This window comes from Lissotriton helveticus, chromosome 10 (assembly GCF_964261635.1).
Source record: "Lissotriton helveticus chromosome 10, aLisHel1.1, whole genome shotgun sequence".
In the NCBI taxonomy this organism is placed as follows: domain Eukaryota; kingdom Metazoa; phylum Chordata; class Amphibia; order Caudata; family Salamandridae; genus Lissotriton; species Lissotriton helveticus.
Window position 1 is genome coordinate 581,653,658 of NC_136071.1, and position 25,311 is coordinate 581,678,968.

General features: G+C 48.3%; 1 long non-coding RNA gene across 1 annotated transcript in view; it reads left to right on the top strand.

Annotated features, from left to right (window-relative positions):
* Window positions 1–25,311, top strand: part of LOC144785412 (uncharacterized) — a 490,657-nt gene that overhangs the window by 322,113 nt on the left and 143,233 nt on the right. Inside the window, exon 2 of the long non-coding RNA XR_013601870.1 lies at window positions 11,546–11,712. This is a non-coding gene — a long non-coding RNA (uncharacterized LOC144785412). The remainder of the gene's footprint in view (window positions 1–11,545; window positions 11,713–25,311) is intronic.

Genomic DNA, 25,311 nt, shown 5'->3' on the forward strand with positions numbered 1-25,311 from the left:
TCACCGGGTCCAAAACAAGGCGATAGTCAGGGCAGCAGTCCTTCGTAGCCGTCGGGACGCGGGGAACCTCGCAGCAAAGACCTTCGGAACCATGTCGACATACAGGGGTCGCTGAAGTGGCTGGCCGTCCCCTGGAATTTTCACACGAAGCTCCTCACGAACATCTGGCTTGGACCGTCGCCGCTTGATACCGCCCAACGTTGGGCGCCAACTGAGGTAACGGGTTTTTAGGAACCCGCTGGTGCCAGGGGATAACACCCGAAGACCTCTGAGTACTCCCTTGTTCCGGACCACAGAAACACGGAGTCTTCTAGTTACCGTCAGAGATCAAGTTTTATTGGCAGCTACCAAGTAACAGGTGTCCTAAAAACACGACAGCACGGGTTGTGTGTTCTCAGGAGACTGTTCGTTTTTACAGAACCAGCCGTCTCCTTATATACAAAAATAATAGCTGCAAGCAAGAATTCCTGAGTTTAAGATATGGCTATACACATATTTCTACAATAATACAAAAGAGCGAAGTCATGTAGGCAAGCCCCTATTTTAGACGTCCAATTCGTGATAGATTACCCGGCCAGGCCCGGAACTCCCATCAGATATCGACGAAACCCCAATAAAGAAAGGCACCTCCTAGTCATAAAACTGGCCATAAACAGGGTGCATGGACAGGTGTGTGTGTGTGTGTAAAAACATGATCTGGATGTAGTGAATGGTTTGTGGTATGTTGTGCATCGATGCTATCGTATTCGGCCACTGGGCGAGGAGCTGCCCAAACAGGTTTGGCTGGAGGCAATGGAGTCAGTTGGGACAGGTCAGGGGCAAGTGAAGGAAAGGTGGACGTGTCCTTTTAGATCAGACTCGGCCTTACTTAATTGACTTATCATGAGGGCAAGACACAAGATGGATGCCGTTCACAAAATGGAGTCTAAGGGTTCGGAACGGAAACTATGATTTAAGGGTGTTGGCATCCCCCAATCATGACGCAAATGCATAGGGATGATGTCCTAATCATTATCGGTCTGTTGACACCAAATTCGTCATGGTACGTTGATGTTTCGGGACACGGGTATCGGACCTCGATACCGGGACAACAGCAGGGTCCAGAATTTCAGAACCACACTCATTGTCTGCCCCATTGTGGACTGGCTACAAGGTGGTTCGGTTGTATAATGGGACTAAATTGCCCCCATGCTTGGTTATGTCATTTTCTGATTTCTGCCCCCCATGTCCACGTTGGGTCGCAGTGGCACCCACCGTGATTGATCACATTTCCCGGAAGAGTGCAAGAGGGATGTCCCAGGAGCCCGGCTGTGTCCGGGCCCACCGGGCCTGTCTGCCAGGGCCTGCTTCAGTTCATGCCATCTCCCATGCTCACTTCTGGTCACAGGGCATTTCTACAGGGTTGCCACAGCTTGCTCTGAACTCTTAATCCCAGTGCAGATTTGATTACCCTTGCACCGCACTTCCTCCCCAACTTCTGCCTCACAGTGCCGAGGATGTCACCATTGCAAGGCCTGCTGGATACCCCGTGAGCCCCGGGGGGATGCCGTCCCCTGTGTCCCCTGCTTCTAGGAGTACCGTCCAATGCTTTGAAGAATTCCTGGCGCTGGGCCTACCTCATGGGCCGCAGGTGCTCCTCGGCCTGGCTTTCCCTTGCTCCATTTCCTGACTCACTTGGTCCAGCTGGATCCTGTCCTCAGGGTGGAGCTTCCATTTTTTCCTAGCCCAGTGTGGGCCCTCTTTATGGTGAGGAGTGCCACGCCCCTGACAGTGTTCATCTGGGTGTGTGTCAACTGCGGCCCATGGCTTTCGGGCCACTTGTGCCTTCTGGCAGCGCACTGTTTATAGTGGTGGCGTTATAGCCTTAATAACTCACCAACACAGTTTGTGAGGAAAAACGTATGTTTTATTTTCCCGAGCGCCGGGAAAGTGACTATCGTGTGGCTTTCGCTGTGGCATCTAAAATGGCCACCTTACGTTCCCAGCAGCCTCGGGTGCAAGCTCCCAAAACAACTAGAGTGCACCACCACATATCTCCCCCCTTTTGGCATAGGAAACAAAATGTAAAGAACAATATTCACATGCACTTACAGTTTACTAGAGTCCCATTTCCATAGCTGAGGATACAAGTAATTAACAGTCTTACTCGATTTCCATGTCAAAGTCCTCAGACCTCTTTGGTACATTAATCACTCTGCCCAACTTTGTTCTCGCTTGCGTCAGGCTGACATCCACACATTGGTCACCTTCTATAGAGCCTGATGCTCCCTTCGCCTTCGCTCGCAGCCCTTTTTCCTGTCCTTCCGTGCCTGGGCTCCATAGTGTTGATTGGTTGGTTATTTCCACACTTTCACCTTCCTCAGGAGTGTACTGGTCTTCACCACTCCAAAAGGGAGATATGGTCCATTGACTGTTTCTCTCCCTCACCTTTGCAGTTTCAGGTTCTTCACTTCCCTCTGGTGTAAGCGAACTCCATTCCTCCCTAACTTCCCATTTCATGATTTTGTTGCATCTTGCCATCCTGTCTTGTGACCATACCTTCCCATCGCTCAGTAAAGCTGACCTGGCATACGACTCCACTACTTACATGGGTGGGCTAAACTTACTGTCTCCCTTCTTCTTCAACACTGCCTGTTTCTCTCTCACCCACTTGCCCCTTTCTAGGGTTACTTCCTTGACATTATGACGTTTGTTATAGTATACTGTGTATACAGCTTGTGCTTTGTCGATATTCCGGCGTACCACTGCCGGGGACCACTTGCTTTGGATGATGAGATGTTTCCACGCCAGATTGTCCCTTGTAAAGTGGTCTCACCCCGGGAGTATTTGAATAGACTGTATCCAGTGTTGGCCGGGGTGATGCGATACGCCGATAGCATCCGTTGTAATTCCTTTTCCCAATCTTGTCCCGCACTTATAGCTGCCTGCACTGACCCCATAATTACTCTATTGAACCTCTCTGCCAGTCCGTTCCCCTGCTGGATGGTACACAGGGGTGTGTTTGACCTCTATTCTGTTGCGGTCCATGAAAGCACTCCACTTTGCTGAAACGAACTGTGGCCCATTGTCACAGGTAATTACCTTTGGGATCCCTTCTCTCAAGAACGTGGAGATGAGGAAAGAAAGCACCACTTCTGTGTCAGCAACCTCAAATACCTCCACCTCCGGCCACTTGGAGTACCTGTCAACCATCACTATGGCGTACTTGAGCACACCATTGGTGTCCAGGATGGGCCCCAAAATATCCACTGAGAGCATCTCCCATGGACTGGAGATAAAGGTGAACTTTCCTAGTGGCGGCCGTAGCAAGACTTGTGCCTTGTCTGCTCTGCTGCAAGGTTCGCACATTCTGACGTGTCTTTCTACTTGACTAACCATGGCCGGCCACCAATACGCCTGCTTTGCTCTGACTTTGGTTTTCATTATTTAGGTGTCCTTTGTGTAATATAGTTAGGAGATGCTCTACTAAGGTCTGTGGGGTACTACTTTGTCTCCTCTGAGAAGAAACACTGGATTGTCCCCAATCGATAATTCCTCTCGGACTTCCCAGAATTTCTTCAACTGGCTGTCTAGGTGCTTCTTGTCCGGCCACCCTTGTGTCACATAACTCTTCACCATCTTCAAAGTTTCATCATTGGTGTACGCTTCCTCCCATTCCTGTGCACTGATTACTCTTTCATGGTCTTGTGTGAACGCCACCATATAGCCTTCCCATCCCGAGGGCCATTGATCTGCCGCTGGCTCCATTGCTGCTGCGTAGCTCAAGAAATCAGCCACTTTATTTTTGTTCCCAGGAATGTATTCAACCTAATACACATAATCCAGTAGTCTCAGGGTCATCTTCGCTATACAAGGGGTCATGTGTGCATGCCCGCTGGAGGTCAGGACTCTCACTAGTGGCTTGTGGTCCGTGCCGAGTAGGAAGTTGGAGCCCCACAAGAACTGTCTGAACTTCTCCTCGTTGGGTGCTATTGACCTTGAGGCAAAGCTAACCGTGGTGATTTATTCCTCTTGTGATCTCTGCATTAACACTGCTTGAAGTCCCTTTTCGCTGGCATCAGTGGTCCGTATGGACAAGGCAGCTTGGTCAAATCCCTTAAGTGGGACATCGGCGCAAATGTCCTGCTTTAAGAGGTCAAATTCTGTTTGCTCTTCGTTTGACCATTTGAAAATTTACCTTTCCTTCAGGAGTTGCCTCAAATGGTGAGTTTTGTACACAAAAAGACGGACAAATTTGCTGTAAAACTCCGCCATGCCTAACAATAAACGGACGTCTTCCTTCCTCGTGGGTGTAGGTGCTTCTTTGATGGCTGACATGTTGGCCCTTTTCGGTTCTATTCCTCTTTCGCTGATCTCGTGGCCTAGGTACGTCACCGATCCTGCTCCAAATCTGCACTTTTCCCATTCCACGGTGAGGCCATTTTGTGCAAGTATGGTCAAAACGGAATGTAGTTTTGCGTCTTGGTCACTCTTTGATTTTCTCATGTTGAGGATATCGTCTTGAAGGTATTGCACACCTTCTACCTTTTGGAATAATTTGTGCATGAGCTTCTGGAATACCGCAGCTGCGGATGCCAATCCGAACGGAATCCTAAGGAATTTTGGAACATCCAAAAGGTGTTATGAATGATGTCAGGTGATTGCATGAAGGGTGCAGGGCGATTTGAAGGTACGCAGATGAGAGGTCCACCGTGGACAATCACTTTATTCCCTTTGTCTTAGTCAGCATTTCGTTTATCCTGGGTAGCGGGTACTTGTCTACCACAATGTTCTTGTTGAGTTCCCTCAAAGCCACACACAGACATACCTTACCATTGGGTTTCTGTGTAACCACTAGGGGTGCGAGCCACTCGGCACATTCAATGGCTACTATGACTCCGTTTCTTTCCAGGCGTAGAAGTTCTTCTGTACTGCCTCCCTGCTTCTCAAAGGAATGTTGCGAACCTTGTGGCTTACTGGTTGTGCTCCATCTTTAAGAGATATCTTGTGTGTAAATTTGGTCATCCGACCTATCGTTCCTTTGAAGACTTTGGGGTAATCTCTCTTCCACGCGTCTTCTTCGTATGCCTGTACAGTGTCTGTCATTAACACTTGGGTGGCTCCTCCTTGGTTGATTTGAATTCCTAGGCGCCTTGATCCATCCATCCTAGGACAGAGGTTCCTTTCTCTGCGACGTACAGCTTTCCTTCCACCGTTCGTCCCCTGAAGTCAAACACGAGGGGGCGATAACCCACCATGGGTATGGGTTCGCCCCTGGGTGTATGTCTGTAGGAAACAAGTTCGTACCCATGTTGGGTTCAAAGTCTCTTTCCCACACAGTTCGCTGAATAATGGTATACGGGGAGCCCGAATCAGCCACTATGTTGATTTGTATTCCTCCGATCGTCATTTGTAGGGCTGGCTTCCTGGATCTCATGCAGTTTATTCCAAGGACTTGGTCGTCTATGCACAAGACTCCGTCCTCTTCATCTTCCCCTTCTGGTGTTTCCTCATCTCCGTCCAAGTCCTGGGTGACGCATTTCACTTCAGTTCTCTTGAGTTTGCGTCTGCACACCTTTTCATAGTGTCCCATTATCCCGCAGAAGGAGCATTTTGCTCTGAAAGCTGGGCATCCTTTGTCGTGGCTTGCGTGTATTTGGCTTCCACATCTGTAGCATTTGTTCCTGCTTTCCCCTTGTGGTCTTTGGGTTCTTGTGGGTCTCTGAGGGTATCTCTTCTGATACCTTGTGTTTGGCGGTGTCAATTGTTGCGTTACCGCCTGTCTGTTCCTGTCCGACACTGCATATCAACACTTTGTTGACGGTTTCCCTTTTCGCCACTTCTGCGCACCTCTTTGACAGTTCTGCTTTCTTCACGAGTGCCACCACTTTCTCGAGAGGAGCATCTCCATTGACCCACAACTTTTCTTGGATTGCGGTATTGGCGGTATGCATTATGATCTAATCCCTCATGAGTTTGTCGTGCAGTGTGCCAAATTTGTATGTCACCGCCAGCTTCTGCAATGCCGCCACATACTCATCTATTATTTCTCCGCTGCTTTGTTTCCTTTGGAAAAGTTGCATCTGTCTATGGCCATGCACACTAGTGGGAATCCAGATTTTCTAGTGCGTGTTGGAATTCATCTCTGTCATTCGGGAGTCTGGTCTTCTTTACTGGGTTGTGGTACACTCTGATGCCTTCTGGGCCTAGGTTATGAAGAAGTATTTTCTTCCTCCTTGAACTGGAGAAGGCCCCTTCTCCTTCTTCCTCTAGGGCAGACAGGTAGATCAGGAAGTACCTCTTCCAGTCTTCCCGCGGCATTGCTGACTCCCCCATCTTGGGTAAGAACGGGACTAGATTGGTGAGGGATGACGATTGCGCACACATTCTCCCCGCGTTGCGTTGGGCAGGGACCTGCTGCGTAGCGACACTTGGTGGAATCCCCGGGGCTTGTCTCTCTTCTGGCCTGTGGCTTGTGTGGGAGCAGGGTTTCCCTCCCCTGCACAGGAAGTGCCTAGTAGATCCAGCGCTGTGCTCCTTAAGGGGAAATGGCCGACCCTTGCATCCCTCTCCTGGCCTGCACTGAGGCGTGCTTCTGTGTGCCCAGGGCCCTAGCTGTGTCTCCTGTACTCACTGTGCGATGTACTTGCTGCTTCCTGCTTAAGGCTCGCGTAGTTTGGTCAGACTGCAGCCAGTGTATATGTGTTCAGAAGGCGTGCTCCCTATTGCAGGCTGTGCACTGGGTTCATGATCATCTTTCGTTGTCTCTGAGTGCTCTTGTGGTGGCTGTTGCACCACTGATGTAACAGGCACTTGCTCACCATTGATTTGTGCTATGTGAAATGCTCTTTGGAGTGGGAATGTGCACCTCCTCCTCGTGGTGCAAATCGCCCCCCACTGCCACGCTTGGGTCCTCGTGTCGAGTGGTGGGTTCGGGTCAATTACCGCTCAGGTGTCCACAGTGTCCCGTAGCTTCGTCGCCATTTATAGTGGTGGCGTTATAGCCTTAATACCTCACCGACACAGTTTGTGAGGAAAAACTTATGTTTTATTTTCCCGAGCGCCAGGAAAGCGACTATCGGGTGCCTTTCGCCACGTCATCTAAAATGGCCACCTTACATTCCCAGCAGCCTCGGATGCACGCTCCCAAAACAACTAGAGCGCACCACCACACTGTTTTCCTCCACTTTATTACTTCTCCACTTCCTCCTCAGCTTTGCCGACCCTCGGTAACACGTAGTATATTGTCCTGGTATCGGCAGCAGGCTGTTTTTTCAGGATTAATGTTAGGCCTCTGTGGAGCACCTCACTCATGCCCCCATCATGATTTGCGTTCAAGCCATGCCCCCTGCTTCGTCCCTGCTTTTGATGTTTTTAGCACTGTTTCTGAGGGCTGCTGGTGTTGTTTGCTTGTCGGGGTAAGCTCAACTCCTTTCAGGTCCCATAGTAGCTTTTCCTCTTCACCAAACCAGTCTGGGTCTAAGGAGCCAGCTTCAAAAACCTACGACAGCAACTCCTCCACCTATCCATTCGGTAATGTAGCAGCAGCTCTGGGTGTTCTGGGACCAGCAGCATGTCCAGACCTATCTTTCGGGAATGCCATTTCAAGTTTAATAGTGGAAATATTTGACAAAGGTGGCCCATTGGTCTGTGAGCCTTGAACACCATCAGTCTGCTCCATATTCTCCTCCTCTTCCTCTGAATGGCTACTGGCCACTGAAAGAGAAACTAAAGCCTCACAAGCTTCTTGAATCTCATAAAGCTCCTGTGAGGAGCACATAGGTGCATGCTGCTTGCCAATACTCTATCTCTCTCCCTCAGCTTCAACATGCCTAGCCTTTGTTGTACTCACAGTAGGTATCTCCTGGCATTGTGGCATCCCCGAGACTTTAGCATGCTTTACAGTCCCACTCCTTGAAGCTATGGTATACAATGCTGCGAAGGCATTACCCCTGCAATTATTCAGTTTTATTGCATAAGCGACAAGCCCTTAATGGTTCAGAGGTGGACAGACTGCCCATGAGGTTGTCATGAATAGACCAGTCATTGTCTAGACCAATTTTCAAGCCAGAACAGCCCTTACTACAATGATAAAAGCCTTCTCACAAAGTATTTGTAATGGCATGGACTGTAATAGATTTGTGCACAGCATACATCTTTTTGGTAATCTGAGGCCAAGGAGAGATTTTTTATTTGGCACGTTCTCCTTTGCACTCACAGAACAGCTGGTACTGAGACCCCCACACCCCTCTCACCTGAGACTCCTTACCAGCCACCTGATGTAATATAGGGGTGCCCACTTTTCTTATAGTTGTCCCTGGTACAGGGCTCTTGGTGCTTGAAGTACCCTCAAAGCACTAACTGCGCTGGAGCTCCGAAGCGCAATTCTCCTTGGCCAAATGGCAGTCAGAACACTGGCTTCTTTCAAACAGTGATGAAAGCTTTGTTGTGGCCCAAACAACCCAAATCAAGCAATCCATATCTCATCCCAGGCCAGTCCAAGAAGCATGCACCATTGGGAACCCAAAGCCTCAGCCCCTCTCCACACAGTCAAGGCCGCCGCACTCCAGCTTTACCAGGTGAGGCAGTTCTGTGAAGCAGATTCTCGCTAAGCCCCCAGTGGTTAAAGGGGGTGGGATCAGCAGAGTATGGCGTGCCCCTACTTTTTTAATTTAGTAGAATATGTTCCCCTACTTTTTCTATTTAACAAATACGTCCCAGGATGTCAGAAATAGCCAATACCTATCTATAGATAATGCTCGGCCACTCTTTTTTGTTCAGGGTTTGGGTGGACAGAGAAGGAAAAGGACTCTGTACCTTTCTTCCCGGAGAAGACAAGGACAATGCCTACTTCTCCTGCTCTGCCGCTGTCAGCTGCCCTCCACCCTTCTCTCTCTTTCTTCCTCTTATTCCCTCTCTTTCTGTCTCTGTCTTGCTCCTCCTCACTTGCTGAAAAACGTGACTGAAGAAACAGCTCTCACCCTCTCTTTCCTCTCCTTTTCTTCATTTGTTCCCCTGTGAAATGGATCCCGAAAATAAGGAAACACTTTTGCTGGAAATGTCTTCTTTTTGTGACATTTTTCTATTCCAACCTGAAGCCTCAGAAAGAAGAGATTTTTTTTTTAAAAATATGAAAAATAACTAAAGCAAGACAGTTTGATCGCAAACCACACATATTAGCAAAACTTTACAGAGCTTGCCAGTGAATCCCTACTTTTCTTTTCTCATCTTTCTTTGAACAACATTGTTCTCCCCGGATGAGAAAGTGCACCATTTCTTGAGGTACTGAAATACCTGAAATGTGATCCTTATCAGCTCTTTTCCTTATTTCAGTTCATAAAATGTGTACTGCAGCTCTGTGTTCAGAAATACTTTTTGTAAGGTTATAAGCAACAGACATTGCAAAGGGTCCCTTCCAGGCCCTGTAGTCATGTCCTTAACTTTTCAGGTTAAAACACTCATTGAGGTCTGAATAATAAGTGTAAAAGCATTACTGTTGCTATGTTGTCCCTGCTTACATTTCACATGCTTTTCTTAATCTTGCATTCCCTATGAGTTTTTACTTTTTCCGGGATGTTGTTACTTTTTTTTCAGGCAGCATATTACTCTTGGGCATAATTTGAATTGAGTTGCAGCCAAGTGTTTATAGAAGGAAACAATTGTGTTGTAGTTGAAGGCAGTGTCAGTTTCTCTCAGTGGGGCAGTATGGTTTTCATTGGGGGAGATGATGTGGCCCTATGGCCAAAGCTTCTGAATTTGGAGCTGGGGAACCAAGTTAAGCCTTCATGATCAGTCCACCAGTCCACTGTTTTGCGGGAGCACATTTCTATGCTGGAACTTAAAAGGCACCACTAGACCATAGAAGCCCTTGTGTCCTAGCACCAGCAGGTGGATCATAGTGGTGGCAAGAGTAGGTTATCCTTGAAGTCCTGGCCACCACAATCCATACTGAAGTTCACCTTCAGTCTCGCGGGCAGGCCTATGAAGCGGCATACCCTAGAGCGGCAGTGACTCTGTAACTGAAGTCACATTACCCTTGAGGCCAGTCCGCCTCACCCATTGATACCTCCATTTGCCTTGTTTCAGAAATAGCAGTGCTACTTACCAGGGATCTACAATGCAGAATTATCATGTACACCAAACTAAGTTAAACAAATTCACTGCACAAGCACTTTTAACATGTGCTGTCTGCCTTTTGGCCACTGGAAATATGCAGCAATATAGGACAACATTTTGTCACAGTGTTCACCAAAATATTCAGCTAAAATATTCAGCAATAAAAAGGCTGCAGCATGAATTGGTACATTATCTGATAATTTATTATGTTTGACATTTTTACAAATACTAACAGTCGCTGCAAAGATTTTGCCTTATTAGTACTAGTGCAACATACAAATGCAGCAGTGTGAAAGGTGAGCAACCAACCTTTGCAAAGGGCCCTCCACTTTGCAGCAACACAAGTCACATTTGTTTGTAACTTTTGATCCATTTGAACTGCAAACATTTTTTTATTAAAATCATCATATGCAGTAGATGATGTAATATTTAACAAATTTGGCAGAGCCATAATTATGTGGAAACATTTGCAAACTAGGATATTTTTCCATTCATGTTTGAACTGCCCTTGTGAAAAAAAGGAAGACAGGTGCTGATAACAGAACCTGCATGGCTCAGAGATAAAAGCTTGTAATTCCACGTTTTAGCATATTTGAGACATTCTGTGATGGTAAACTTATTCCACTTTGTCAATGTATTTAATGTCAAAAACTCATGTTAAACCTTAAATAAACATGTGTATCCATTGGTTGAATTAAATAAGGTAATAAGCTGTACCTGCTTGGTGAAATGGCAAACAAATACTAAAAATAGGGATGTTTTGCTTTTTCTGGCCACATCTCTGACTCCGCCCACTGACCCAATGCTCTGGTTATTCCCGCCCTCTGATTCTCCGCCACAGCTCCCTAACTTTTTTCCCTACTTCGACCACTGTAAACCCTCCTCATTGGCATGCACGTGCAGTCCAACGCCATCTGATTAGCAGCACCACATTCATAGCCATTCACAGTCTGCTAAATAGGAAATATTTAACTTTCATTGCCACACTAACTCATCCTCCTGTGGCATGCCGGTTCGGTGCAGATTGTGCAAGGTGTCAATGTCAATTTTACTACCTTTGCTTCTTTATGGCCTCCGCATGCGTGCCTAGCCAATCAGCTGGGAGATAGGCAGGGAGGCCGGCTCTGCCATTAGCAGCGCGCCACCATCATGTGCTCTATCAAAGGAGTTTGGGAATCATTGCAAGTTTCCAAATCATTGAAATATAGATGCAAGCGCTCCGTTTACTTCCACTGTGTCATGAAATCAGTTCCAGGGAGAGCCCTGCCAGCACCTGCTGAATGTAATCACTGGCTCTAGAGTGGGTGGCTTGTGCTATCCAGTTTGTATTATGATGAATGATTGTTTAGCTGCTGGAGACATCCTTCATTATGTCAATTAAAAGGTTTGCTACATCTCAGATATTAGTAGAACTTTCTCCTGTTTATATTTTGTTTTTTTGCCTTGCTAGAAGGGCGGTAAACTCACCGTTGGACACGATTTCCGTTCGGGCAGCCGATGCGGAAGATATAGTTGTGAGGAGGGCTGCTTCAGAAAGTTCGAAGACTTTGAAAAAGATACAGCAATCTGTTAAACCAAAGAAATCCATAGAAGACAGAGATTAATTCTCAAAAACAGGTGGGAATTTTCAAAAGTTTTTCAAAAATGCTGTAAACGTAAAGGTACCCAAAAATGTTTATCTTGACCATGCACTAGCCTGTTTGTTTGGTTGTTGCTTACATCTCTAACTGAAGTTGCCTTGCAATCAAAAGATAGATCTGATTGTCATATTGATAGATTTGTAATCTAATACTACCAGTTCATTATTTCATTTTTTTGACAGAGATCAAATAATGCAGTTTCTAAATGGAGGAAAATATAATTATTTGATTATGTTAAGTGGTTGTCTGTGCTGCTATAGTAAATGGGCAAATTCATTTTATACATGTATTTCATTTTCATAAAACCACATAGATTTTGTTGGCAGTAACATAGGTTGAAAACCTCAAGTTAATAGTGTACAGATGTGTCTGAAAAAACACAGAAAAGATTGTCATTATCTGAGCAATTAACATTGAGCGTACCTGTGCCATTCAGTTTGGGTGACATAAACAACTTAAGCCCAAGATGATGCTGATGGATCAGAGACAGTGATATGCTCACCAGGGCTATGGTCATTCTGAACAAGAAGAGATTGATATGGTTCCTTGTGTACTGTGTGGGGTCTCACACTCATATATCAATCTGATAACTTTGAAAATCTTTCAAATGATTGTCTGAAACAGTTGCTAATGGGAACTTTCTTTCAAAACAAAAGCTTGATTAGGAAATAAAGATATATTTTCCACTCCATGCGGAAAAAAGAAGGCAAGGCTATGGATGCATTCATGATAAGAACAAAATAAGTAAAGATCACGTTCTGCACTGTAATTTCCATAATCACAACAATGAACATGCTCTAAGATCACAAATCATTGCTGCCTGTGAATCTGACACCTTCAGAAGTTGAGGAGTCGTTGTGCAAGGTGGTAGACACATGCTCCCTGAAAGATTATGCCAAACACACTTGTTTCAGATAAGGATTCTGCTCCTTACACTCAGGCATGTATCCTGCACTGCAGAACACGCGACACAATTGTGGCAAGAAATCTCGCTATCAATCCTTATGTCGAGATAAGAAGGAGAAATCCATTGATTCAACAGTGACTCCAATCTCTGATGACAGAGCAGCTGTGAGATAGTGATTAAAATGCACATCTTGTACAGGAGGTGGCTACACACATAGGATCTTCAAGGTCATCGGAGGTCATCAGATTTGTCACCCTCATTAACTCCTATACTGCAATTCACGGATCAGGGAGCTCACCGCCTAATCCCTGCAACACGCCTGCTGTTCACCGGATCACGCTGCAACTCGCGGTACCCGCTGCGCGGGTCCCGCATCGCCCGTCTGCCTGGGTCTTTGAGTGAGGCGTAGGACTATCGTTGGAGTCATCTGTAGCACCCGAGGGCGGGAGAGGAACACTCCTTCAGGGCTGCGAGCGCCAGGTGAGGGACAGGGACTCCATTTCCCAGGAGTCCCTGGGTTGCCATCACCTGCACCTGGACGCTCTCCCTGCTTGCCCCGCCCCCGACCGCCGAGCTAAAGCTGCCGCCTGCCCAGGACACTGTGGGAAACTCCTATACTGCAATTCACGGATCAGGGAGCTCACCGCCTAATCCCTGCAACACGCCTGCTGTTCACCGGATCACGCTGCAACTCGCGGTACCCGCTGCGCGGGTCCCGCATCGCCCGTCTGCCTGGGTCTTTGAGTGAGGCGTAGGACTATCGTTGGAGTCATCTGTAGCACCCGAGGGCGGGAGAGGAACACTCCTTCAGGGCTGCGAGCGCCAGGTGAGGGACAGGGACTCCATTTCCCAGGAGTCCCTGGGTTGCCATCACCTGCACCTGGACGCTCTCCCTGCTTGCCCCGCCCCCGACCGCCGAGCTAAAGCTGCCGCCTGCCCAGGACACTGTGGGAAACTCCTATACTGCAATTCACGGATCAGGGAGCTCACCGCCTAATCCCTGCAACACGCCTGCTGTTCACCGGATCACGCTGCAACTCGCGGTACCCGCTGCGCGGGTCCCGCATCGCCCGTCTGCCTGGGTCTTTGAGTGAGGCGTAGGACTATCGTTGGAGTCATCTGTAGCACCCGAGGGCGGGAGAGGAACACTCCTTCAGGGCTGCGAGCGCCAGGTGAGGGACAGGGACTCCATTTCCCAGGAGTCCCTGGGTTGCCATCACCTGCACCTGGACGCTCTCCCTGCTTGCCCCGCCCCCGACCGCCGAGCTAAAGCTGCCGCCTGCCCAGGACACTGTGGGAAACTCCTATACTGCAATTCACGGATCAGGGAGCTCACCGCCTAATCCCTGCAACACGCCTGCTGTTCACCGGATCACGCTGCAACTCGCGGTACCCGCTGCGCGGGTCCCGCATCGCCCGTCTGCCTGGGTCTTTGAGTGAGGCGTAGGACTATCGTTGGAGTCATCTGTAGCACCCGAGGGCGGGAGAGGAACACTCCTTCAGGGCTGCGAGCGCCAGGTGAGGGACAGGGACTCCATTTCCCAGGAGTCCCTGGGTTGCCATCACCTGCACCTGGACGCTCTCCCTGCTTGCCCCGCCCCCAACCGCCTCATCGCCATATTGGGAACATCTGACCCCCGCTACGCGGGACGCGTGCGGGACGCCCGGGGCTAAGCCCGGGCAAAGGGCGGGCCCTCTGCGGCCCTCAGAGGCCTGAGGAGCCTGGCCTGGGCCATAACCCCTGTTCGTTTACATACCGCCCAAGGGACAATTTGGACATATGAACTGTAAGTTGATTGCAATCCTTGATTAGCGTTTGTGGACTGTTATTCATAAGTATCAGTTAACTGTTACATGTTTAGGATCTTTATTACCCTCTATCCTGTGCATTAAGGCCGCTTGAAAATCGGTGGTGGGGATTACCATGAACTGTCGGGAAACCCGGAGCATGGCAGTCGCAGAAGCAAAAAAATTGACTGGTACCCTAGATGATTTTATTGTCCGTACACATGCACTGATTGACGAGGGTATAACACTAATGGATAGGAGGGTGTCGCAAGATTTGGCTATAGCCAGGAGATCTTCTCTAGGCCCAATTGCCCAGGCTTGTACGCCTAACCCCGAGAGCCGCCCTGTCAGCCTTGTCTTGGTACACAATTCTGGGGACACTGGGAATCTTGATGCCTTAAACTCGCAGCAGGATCTGGAGGCCACCCCCAACCTTGATCTCATAACAGTAAGCGTCCCAGACAGGATAGATTTAGTTAACCCTACCGGGGCTAGTGATATACACCAAAAGGGTCTAAAAGAAGGAGCAATCCCCAAGCAAAAGGTAAAAAAACCCACCTCTACTAAAGGGAAGAAAGCACAAACGGTCAATAAGCGTAACAATCCCTTCTTAGTCCCATCAAATACAAATGGGGCAGTCTGTGCAATTGACACTGGGGGGGCACATTCTACAAACACCGGCTTGCCTCTAAGCCTCCCAGACGACACCATCATAGATAAAAGTCTGGAGGAAATCATGGAATTAAGTGGAGAGATTACTAGCTCAGCTCAACATAGTCAGGAGGGGTGTGGGTCAAATATGCTTGACAATAACAATATCTTGAACATATTAAAATCTTTACTTGAACCCATGGAGGCCAGATTGCGTCGCATAGAAACCATCTTGACCAATATTCACAAAGACATCAGTGCCCCTAGCCTCACCACGAACCCCAAAACATTTCACACCACTAACACAGCCACCAAGTCTTCTTTGGTTGGCAAAAAAGCTACTGTGGTTAGTAATAACTCCTCTAATAGCACAAGTAACACCCCTGCTGTGGAAGGCACTAAATCTAAAACCACAGTGTCAAAACAACCTGAGACTTCATCTAAACCTAAGCCACCCCCCCAGGTTAAATCAAATGACCCTATTCCATCGACCCCAAACCCGGTATCGATAGCCGAACCCAAGGTAATGGCCCGTAGAAACATCCATCTTCCCCCAGATGCATGCCCCTTTGTAGTGATTCTCACCGGGGTTAGTGTAATTTCACCTTTAGAAACTGAATCCAACCAGGCCCTAAAAAATAAAGTGTGCCACTGGCTCTCTAAAAATTATCCCTTACCGCCTAACATGCCAAGCAACATTTTAATGGTGGAAAGAACCCCATGGGTGGGAGGAAATAGGAAAAGTCTGCAAGGGGACTGCGTGGTGGTCACCTTTGAGAACACACAGGTGGTAGATTTAATTTGTAGAGGGACCCCTAGATACCAAGCTAGTACTGTCACCGCCAGGCCCCTCTCTTACTTCTACCTACCTGGTAACCAAACAGATAACAGATGGAGTTGGTTAAGGGGCCCACAGGAGACAACAACAATTCACAGGCAAAACCACCCTTGGGAGGCACACCCTGCAGGCTGGGATGAAGGTGGTAATGCGGGTTGGAACTTGGCCAGGCCTAGAAGAGGAAGACCGCCTTATGGGGGCTCTGTGGCAGGGCCCTACAATAGCCACCCACCCCACTACCAACAGTTTGCTCAGGGATATGACAATTTTTTCAATTTCCCCACCTCTAATCGATATGATTATTTGTCAACTTTAGATGGGAATGATTGACAAACACAGGTCTCTCCCTGTATAGAAAAACCTGAAAACAACCCCTCATTCTCTAGGCAAATGGATAAGAGCATTTTGGACGGGCAGATGTCCTGTTCAATTACCATTAATTGTGAGGGTGGGGAAGGAAGAGATCCTCTCAATGTAAAAACGGCTGGGCCTTGGAGGGGCGAGGATTTGTCAATAGCAACTTGGAATATTGCGGGACTCAAAAATAAAGTGGATAATCCAATTTGGCGGGACCAAATAGGTTCCATGGACCTAATAGCCCTGCAGGAGACCTGGGATACTGAAAATCAACTGACTCTGGACGGGTTTACCACCTTCTCAATCCCAGCAGTTGGATCTTCGAGGGGGCGTGCCAGAGGGGGTTTGGTTACTCTGATTTCTGCCAAAATCCCTGGGACATACACGCAAGTAGCCACTGGTTGTCCTTACTGTGTTGCTGTCTTAATCTCCTATAGGAATCATCATAAGGTCTTGGTCATAAATTTTTATAACTCATTTGACAGGGACAGCCCAGTAAGTAATTTGATGATGTTAAGTGCTTTTCTGGCCAACTTTAAGGAGTCGGCAGAGCATGACTGTACCATTTTGTTGATGGGAGATTTCAATATTCATAGATGTAAGGAAAACTGCCCCCCCAATGTGTTATTTGGTACCCCGGACGAAGAAAATACCCATTTTGAACACTCAGAGCAGGGTACCTTTCTGGAAATAATGTTGGCTGAACATGGGCTTATTTTACCAAAGGCGGAGGATGAGGATATCCCCACTTTCACGGGCCATGGTAGTGGCTCTGTGATCGATTATATTTTCCTCTACAGTACTAATGGAGCCCAAAGCAGTAGCTACACAGTCTTAAGGTCCCATTTCAGTGATCATAACCTCGTGGTTTTAAAAGCAAAGAATATATTTGTCATCAAGGATAGCTGTAAAAACCTGACAGATAAGCATGATCTGCGGTTAACGGACCAAGCACGCAGAATCAGATGGTGTAGAGTAATCCCAGATGAGTTTTTTTGTAACTTGTGTGAGAGTAGTAGGGATGACCTGATGCTGTGTTTGGATGAACGGGCTGGGGATGGCGAAGTAATGGAGGCGTATAAAAAGGTCTGCATTGATATACTCTCCAAATTGACTGTTCATGGTAAAAGTAGAACACAAGGGAATGACGGCTGGTTCGACAAAAAATGTTCAGCAGCAAACCGTAAACTTAAGGCTGCCCTCAAATTAGAACCAGTTGACAGACGGTTAGTAGCTACCCTTAGGAGAGATTATAAAACAACAATTGATGAAAGGCGGCGCGAGATTAGGGAAGACGCTTGGGCTGATCTAACCTCTACAGAGGTATTAAAAAACAGCGCCAAGTTTTGGGCGGTGGTAAATCAACCTTACTTCTCGGATTCCAACAACAATGAATTGGATTGTGGTATCCAGGAAGAACGATGGCACACACACTTTAGTTCAGTTTACGAAGACGAGACCCAGGTGGTAGAACGCCTGACCGCATTCCCTCAATTACCATACACCCTATCTGTGAATGAGGAGGAGGTGGCAGTGGCCATTGGTTTGATGACCAGTAACAAAGCCCCCGGGCCCGACGGCGTCCCCTCTGACCTTTTTAAAGCTGATACTTTATTTTGGTCTAAAGTTTTAACTAATGTTTTTAATAGAGTCTCTAAGACGGGCATTCCTGAGTCATGGTCACAGTCGGTAATCGTGCCAATTTACAAAAAAGGGGATAGGGGGGACCCTGGTAATTACCGACCCATATCCCTTATTGACTCCGCAGTTAAGGTTTTGGGGAGGGTGGTTTTAGGTAATTTGACCACCTGGCTAGAGGAGACAAACACACTTTCACCTCTACAGTACGGCTTCCGCAAGGGACGTGGCACAATCGACCAAAGCTTAAATTTACAGCTGCTAATTGGGAAGTACACCTTAGCTAAACCAGGCTCATTGTTTATTGCTTTTATGGATCTGTCCTCGGCGTTTGACCGGGTAAACAGATCTAAACTGTGGGACCAGCTCCTTAACATCGGAACAGACCCCAATATAGTTTACTTTCTAGCAGATCTCCATAGGGATCTTACCGCAACGGTCCGCTATGATAGAAAGGGGAACTGCACGGAGAAAATTAGCATTATCAATGGCGTGAGACAGGGGTGCATCCTTGCTCCCCTGCTTTTCACACTATATATTAACGACCTTGGCAAAGCTTTGAGTGGAGCCTGTAAGGATATCCCGAAGGCCGGGAAATATTTGTTGCCTGCCCTACTGTATGCGGATGACGCTGCACTTCTAGCTAGAACCTCATTAGGACTCCAAAGCTTGCTGAACTCTTTTTATGTCTTTATGGATAATCTTGACCTGAGTGTTAACTTTGGGAAGTCTCACGTCATGGTAGTAGGTCACAAAGCCAAGGCAAGGAAAAATGCGATGCCACTTTTTTGTAATAAACATAAGCTGTCGCGAGTCTCTAGATTTCCCTATTTGGGGGTGGTCTTCGATGAGGGCTCTACGTGGAACCCCCAACTGGTGGAGAAAAAAACCTCCTTGGTACGTTCGTCCTCCGCAGTACTAAGATTTTCCCGTAAACTAGGAGTGAAACCCATTGAGGCAGTACTAAAAGTATACGCTTCTAAATGTATTGCAATTGCCACGTATGGGGCCGACTTGTGGGGCTTCAAACAGGTCTCATCGCTCCAAGTCTCAGAGGACAATTTCTTAAAAACTCTTCTTTCCCTGCCTAGCTCTACCGCAAACTACATAGTTCACCAGGAGTGTGGAGTAGGCTATTTGGAAGACAAAATTGCCCTGGCCCCCTTATTAAAATGGTTGGCAGTTTGGCTAAACCCAGAGCTTGATGTAAACCATGAAATCCTAAAAGACTGTCTAAGCCTGGATCATTGGGACAAAATCACCTGGTTGAAGTACGTGCAACAAATGTGTGTAAAACTGGGACGTCCAGAATTGTTTGATAAACCTTCAAGCTTGGTGAAAGGGGATATAAAATGGGTCAAAAACACCTTCTTGCTGAATAGAGGAATGGACAGAGAGGGCAGGGAGCTGCTTAAATCCTCTGTCAGGTCCCATCAGCTGATTGTTTCACCCGACCCCGAACCGGAACTGTACCTTAAAGTTGTGAACAACGCTAATCATAGGTACTTGTTAACACGGTTCCGTTTGAATAAAATACATCTCTTAATTTCTGGCCGCCCCGTTTGGACTAGAAGTAAGGATTTAGTATTATGCACATGTGATGGTTGCTCAATTATGGATACGGCTCATTTTCTGTTTTTCTGTGACCACCTCAAAGGTATAAGATTTAAATTTATTATACCATTGCTAAAAGGAAAGGGTTTTAGGCAAGTGAAGCCAGCCTTGCTGTACCTCCAACTCTTGGCAGAGATTTGGGTCATTGTTAATGTGGCAAAATTTTTAACTATCGCAATGAGACTCAGTAAAAAGATTGCTTGGCCTTAGAGGACTTTGTATAAACATAAAATACCGTCCGAAATCTTAATCAAGGTCACTAATGTGCACATTGTTGTTTTTAAAAGGAAAAAACTTTACACTCTGTATATTTCTGTTTTTATCCATGTTAGCTGTTATATATTTTTTTTTTATGTGTGGATTATGAATTGTTTTAATGCTTGTACACTTTTATGGTTTTTGTGATTTAAACCGAATAAAGTATCTTTTGAATTGAACTGAACAATCTAAAAAAACAATTCAATTGGGAGTGCCATGGTCATAGAGACTCAACCAACAGGTTGAACAAGAACTTGACAACCTCGAGAAACTCAGTATCATTGTAGCTGTCAATGGGATTGTTGGACCTGCGATGGGCAAGGCCAGCACAAAGGGGGTAGCTTGGCTCAAGTGTCAAGGCAGTGAAGGCTGTAGTGCTAAGCCGGCTCTGACCCAATAATAACCCCCTGCACAGTCACACCAAAAAGAAGGACACCACACCACTGCTGTAGAAAAATACGATTCCTTTATATAAAAGTTCTCTGCTGTAAATAGGGATCAATTGGGGAAGCACATTCACATTTCATTTGTTACAGCACTCTGGGATTCAGGTTGAGAATAAATACAGTAAATAGGACTTCAGGAACACTGGTGTTGCATAAATATTAGGAATAGCTCTATCAATAAATAAAATAAATATCAGGTTTATATATCACCAATACATGAAATAATAAAGTCTGGTTCATTTAAATGCATAACCACATTTTCATTCTGGTATCACTGCCACCAATTAAATAAATCAGGAAGTTTACATTTGCAAGATAAACCCACTTTGAAAAGGATAACAGTACTTGTGGAATCATGGGGAATGCATGCAGGCTTCTCTGGATTCACGGTGCACCGGGGACTCTTTTATGTTCACGCGGGGCCCATGCGCGTGTACCTATAGACAAGGAAACACGGTAAATATGACATTTGGCCCTCCACTGCCACCGGGGAAGGATGTCCGCTTGCAGGTGTGGTTTACTTGAGCCTACGGCAATATCGCAGGCACCAGGGTAGCACAGTTCGAAGTCAGTAGACGAACGAACGGCTGCCAGCGGGGTCACTCAGTCTCAGCGCTCGCTCAAATCAACGCCGGTGCACAGTTCCTTGATAACGCGGCACCCCTCCAGGGGAAACAACCCACCTCACTACGGCTGCAATCGAATAGCGATTCAGTCGGGGCACAGCACTTCCTACGCCAGCATCAGGGTTCTCAGGGGCTTCACGGACCTCCCTCCGACTTCCTCATATGGGGACTGGTCCCGCCTACGGCAACAGTTTCCCGGGTCTCTGGGAAAGGGCAGGGACGCTAATCCCGCCCAATGAAGGCCGGCCTCTCCCCGCCCCGGCGCACCACCTCACCTTCGATCACTGCACAACCAGGAAGCGCGCAACGCCGGTGGGGCTCGGAGACGTCCGAGTCCCCTGCGATAGGCGCTATTCACGAAGGGAGCACTGTGGAAGGTCGCGACTCGCCTTTTCTTCACGATTTCGCCACCGGGGGGGGGGGGGGGGGGCGGGGAGGCACATAAACTTGGCCACAGTCTTTTGGGGCAATGATGCACTAGCTGGTCAGGCGCTGTAGGCGCAAGGTTACTGGAACACGCCTGACTGGAACACCAGTCAGGAATCGGGCTATTAACCCTTGCCACTCTACTGCCTGTGCTCTCAGCCACCTCAGGGGTCAGCAGGGCAGGTGTCACTCTGGTGTCAAGTCTGGAATCTGAATTACATCTAAAATGGCCGCCAGGGACTGGGCTTTATATAGCCAGTGCCCTGAGGTACTGGCACGAGCCAGAAGGTTCTAGAACCTTCCCTGGCTGTGTCAATGGCATGGCACTTTTGAGGTGTCTTTTGGTCACTCAGAGCCACCGTACTGGGGCTCTGGAGCAGCCATTTTGTGTACCTGAGGAAAGTTATGAAATTCCTGTCAGGAAAGCGTGCCAACCAGAAAGGGCGCCAAAACCTCAAAAGGTCAGGGTTCAAGGAGGCTCCAATGGGAGTCACTCACATGAGGGAAATATGTGTCCACCATTTTAAGGTTAAACACACACAGGTTGCCAACCTCAGTTTTCATGTCCACAGGTTTCGCCAGGCGCCTTGTACATAGGTGCCAGAAACCTTGTGAGCAACTGGGTGTCAAGGAACACCTAGCCCCATGAAACAACACACAAAAAGGTCCTGGTAGACAAATAAAAAGCGACAAATTTTGGGAGGTTCAGGGGAACAAAAGAAATCATATTGGTGAGGGGACTCTCAGAAGCAGACGAGTCCAACACGCGTCCCCCCCAGCCGAAAGTGGGGAGAACTACCCAACCCCTTGGGAGTCCTCAACACTAAGGCGGAAATACCTGGAGAGACCGTCTGCATTGGCGTGGTCAACTCCGGGCCGATGTTCCACCCGAAAGTCCATTCCCTGTAGGGAGATAGACCACCTCAACAGTTTGGGGTTTTCCCCCTTCATCTGCATGAGCCAGCGAAGGGGTCGGTGGTCTGTCTGAACAAGGAAGTGTGAACCAAACAAGTATGGTCGCAGCTTCTTCAGTGCCCAGACCACCGCAAAGGCTTCCCGCTCAATGGTACTCCACCTCTGTTCCCGGGGAAGCAGTCTCCGTGACAAAAAGACCACGGGTTGATCCAGACCCTCTTCATTGAGTTGCGATAACACTGCCCCAATGCCAATATCGGATGCATCTGTCTGGACAATGAACTCTTTCGAAAAATCTGGAGCCTTCAGGACTGGAGCTTTACACAATGCTTGTTTCAGAGTGTCGAAGGCTCGCTGGCAAGCCTCCGTCCAGATGACTCTCCTGGGTTGCTTTTTGGCCGTGAGTTCTGTAAGGGGTGCCACGATAGTGCCATACCCCTTTACGAATCGTCTGTAGTAACCTGTGAGGCCCAGGAAGGCTCGGACCTCAGTCTGGGTCTTTGGGGGTTTCCAGGCCATGATTGCCTCACTCTTCGCCTGAAGGGGCCGCACTGTTCCCCGGCCCACCAAGTGACCTAAGTACACTACCGACCTCTTTCCAATCTGACATTTGCTGGCCTTGATCGTCAAGCCAGCCCGTTCCAGGGCCTGGAGAACAGCTTGCAAGTGCTGCAAGTGATCCTCCCAACTGCTACTGAAGACAGCTATGTCATCCAAGTAAGCAGCAGAGAATGACTCCATCCCGGTGAGGATCGTGTTCACCAGCCGCTGGAAAGTGGCAGGAGCGTTCTTGAGCCCGAAAGGCATAACGCAGAACTGGTAGTGTCCATCAGGTGTGGAGAAGGCTGACCTTTCCTTGGCTCCATCAGTCATGGGAATCTGCCAGTACCCTGCAGTGAGGTCAATGGTACTGAGATATTGGGCATCTCCCAACCGGTCAATCAATTCATCCGCCCGAGGGATCGGATGAGCATCGGTTTTCATTACCGAATTGAGTCCTCGGTAATCCACACAGAATCGTAATTCTGGTGTGGTGCCAGGTGGGGCAGCTATGGGTACCAAAACCACCGGGCTGGACCAAGGGCTGTTCAATGGTTCGATGACTCCTAGCTCCAGCATCTTGGCTACCTCGCTTCGGATGCTGGCCTTCATCTTGTCAGACAGCCGGTAAGACTTTGACTTCATAGGTGGGCTGTCTCCTGTGTCCACGTCGTGGGTACACAGATGGGTCTTACCCGGGACAAGGGAGAACAGCGGAGCGAATGTCCCCAGGACCTGGCGACATTCCTCCTGCTGCTCAGGAGTCAGGGATGGTGAGAGTTTTACTCCCTCCTCTGACCCATCCTTTTCTTGAGACGCAAGGAGGTCGGGGAGAGGCTCTGTGTCCTCTTCCTCCGATCCGTCAGTCACCATTACCAACATGACTTCGGGCCTCTCGAAGTGGGGCTTGAGGCGATTGGCATGTAACACCCGATGCGGATGCCGAGGGGTCCTTACGTCCACCAGATAGGTAGACTTGCCCATCTTCTCCAATACCTCATAGGGGCCTGTCCAACTGTCCTGGAGAGCACTCAGCTCCCCCGGCTCCATCACCCACAAGTTCAAGTTCAAGTTCGTGCATTTGTATAGCGCACTACTCACCCAGAGGGTCTCAAGGCGCTAGGGGAAGGGGTATATTATTTGTCGAATAGCCAGGTTTTCAGTTCTTTTCTGTAGGAGATGTGGTTCGGAGTAAGGCGAAGGCGGGTGGGGAGTGAGTTCCAGGTCTTGGCAGCCAGGAAGGAGAAGGATCTGCCACCCATGGTGGATTTCCGGATGCGCGGGACTGCGGCGAGGGCTTGGTTGGACGATCTTAATTGGCGGGTGGGTTTGTAGAAGGACAGTCAAGTGTTGAGGCATTCGGGTCCTAGATTGTAGAGGGACTTGTGTGCGTGGGTGAGAAGGCGGAACGTAATTCTTTTGTTGACGGGAAGCCAGTGGAGGTCTTTTAGATGTCCGGTGATGTGATCTTGGCGCGGGATGTCTAATATGAGTCTCGCTGATGCATTTTGGATGCGCTGGAGTTTATTCTGTAATTTTGTTGTGATTCCGGCGTAAAGTGTGTTACCATAATCCAGCCGACTCGTGACCAGTGCGTGGGTGACAGTTTTTCTTGTATCGAGGGGGATCCAGCGGAAGATCTTTTTGAGAATGCGAAGTACGTTGAAGCAGGAAGACGAGACGGCGTTGACTTGTCTGGACATCGAAAGAGAGGAGTCTAGGATGAAGCCAAGGTTACGTGCATGGTCTGTGGGTGTGGGTGCTGTGCCCAGAGCGGAAGGCCACCAAGAGTCGTCCCAGGCTGATGGGGAAGATCCTTGGATGAGCACTTCCGTTTTGTCTGAGTTGAGTTTTAGGCGGCTCTGTTTCATCCAATCGGCAACTTCTTTCATGCCTTCATGAAGATTGGTTTTGGCGGTGCTGGGGTCTTTGGTGAGGGAGAGGATCAGCTGGGTGTCGTCGGCGTAAGAGATGATGTTGAGGTTGTGTTGGCGCGCGATGGAGGCGAGAGGACTCATGTAGACGTTGAAGGGGGTGGGGCTGAGTGAGGATCCTTGAGGTACGCCGCAGATGACTTCGGTGGCCTCTGAGTAGAATGGGGGAAGTCGGACTCTTTGAGTTCTCCCGGCGAGGAATGAGATGATCCAGTTTAATGCTTTTCCTTGAATGCCGATGTTGCTGAGGCTTTGTAAAAGGGTGCTGTGGCAGACTGTGTCGAAGGCGGCGGAGAGGTCGAGTAGAATGAGGGCCACTGTTTCTCCGTTGTCCAGGAGTGCTCGGATGTCATCAGTCGCTGCAATGAGGGCGGTTTCGGTGCTGTGTTTGGCTCTAAATCCAGATTGAGATGCATCAAGGGAGTTGTTGGATTCAAGGAAGGCGGCGAGCTGGCTGTTGACGTCTTTCTCGATGACTTTGGCAGGGAAAGGGAGGAGGGATATGGGTCGGTAGTTTTTCAGTTCAGAGGGATCTGCTGTGGGTTTTTTCAGGAGGGCGTTGAGTTTGGCGTGTTTCCACCTTTCTGGAAAGGTGGCAGAGTTGAACGAGCAGTTGATGACATTGCGGAGTTGGGGTG